This window comes from Acanthisitta chloris, unplaced genomic scaffold (assembly GCF_000695815.1).
Source record: "Acanthisitta chloris isolate BGI_N310 unplaced genomic scaffold, ASM69581v1 scaffold454, whole genome shotgun sequence".
Lineage (NCBI taxonomy): Eukaryota > Metazoa > Chordata > Aves > Passeriformes > Acanthisittidae > Acanthisitta > Acanthisitta chloris.
In genome coordinates, this window is record NW_008670720.1 from 11974 (window position 1) to 12825 (window position 852).

Genomic DNA, 852 nt, shown 5'->3' on the forward strand with positions numbered 1-852 from the left:
GGTATAGTGCAAACCAGATTCAGTCATAGCTTCCACCTTTTCTAATCTTTCACACTTCATAATTTACATATTACCCACATATTGTCATGGCATTTGAAGATAAGTCTAAAGAAAAAAATATAAGCAATTCTAATATTGAAAGTCCAGGAAAATGTACTATTACACCTGACTGGAAGGATGCCAGAGCAGAGGTCTGTAACCTAAGTTATAGAATTATTTTAATCATTTAGCCTACAAGAAAGAAGAACCTAACCCCCTATTGTTATGAACAGGTTAACTGTACAAGAACATTTCAGAATCCTTATAAGTATACATGGATATTTTTTGCAGGTATATAACTAAAAGCTTGTTGCATTTGAATTCTGCACAGGTGGCCAAGGAGGCCAATAGCATCTTGGCCTGTATCAAGAACAGTGTGGCCAGCAGGACTAGGGAAGTGCTCATCCCCCTGTACCCGAGTACACTGGTGAGGTCACACTTCAGTGCTGTGTTCAGTTTCGGGCCTCTCACTTTAAAAAAGACATTGAGGCACTGGAGAGAGTCCAGCCAAAGGCAACAAGGCTTATAAAAGGTTTGGAAAACATGTCCTGTTAGGAAGGGTTGAGGAAGATGGGTTTGTTTAGCCTTGAGAAGAGGCTCAGGGGTGACCTCATGGCTCTCTACAACTACCTGACAGGGTTGGAGAGAGGTGGGGGATGTGTGTCCTGCCATGGCTGCAGGGAGAGGACTAGAGGGAATGGCTTGAGCTGAGCCAGGGGAGAGTCAGATTGGATGTTAGGAAAAATGTTTTCCCTGTTAGGGTGTTGAGGCACTGGAATAGGTTGTCCAGGGAGGTGGTGCAGTCACCATCCC

The 852-nt window shown here is 43.8% G+C and overlaps 1 protein-coding gene across 1 annotated transcript in view; it reads right to left on the reverse strand.

Moving 5' to 3' along the window:
- AK7 (adenylate kinase 7) overlaps positions 1-852 on the reverse strand; it is a 13837-nt gene that overhangs the window by 8734 nt on the left and 4251 nt on the right. The gene's annotated exons all lie outside the window — the stretch shown is intronic.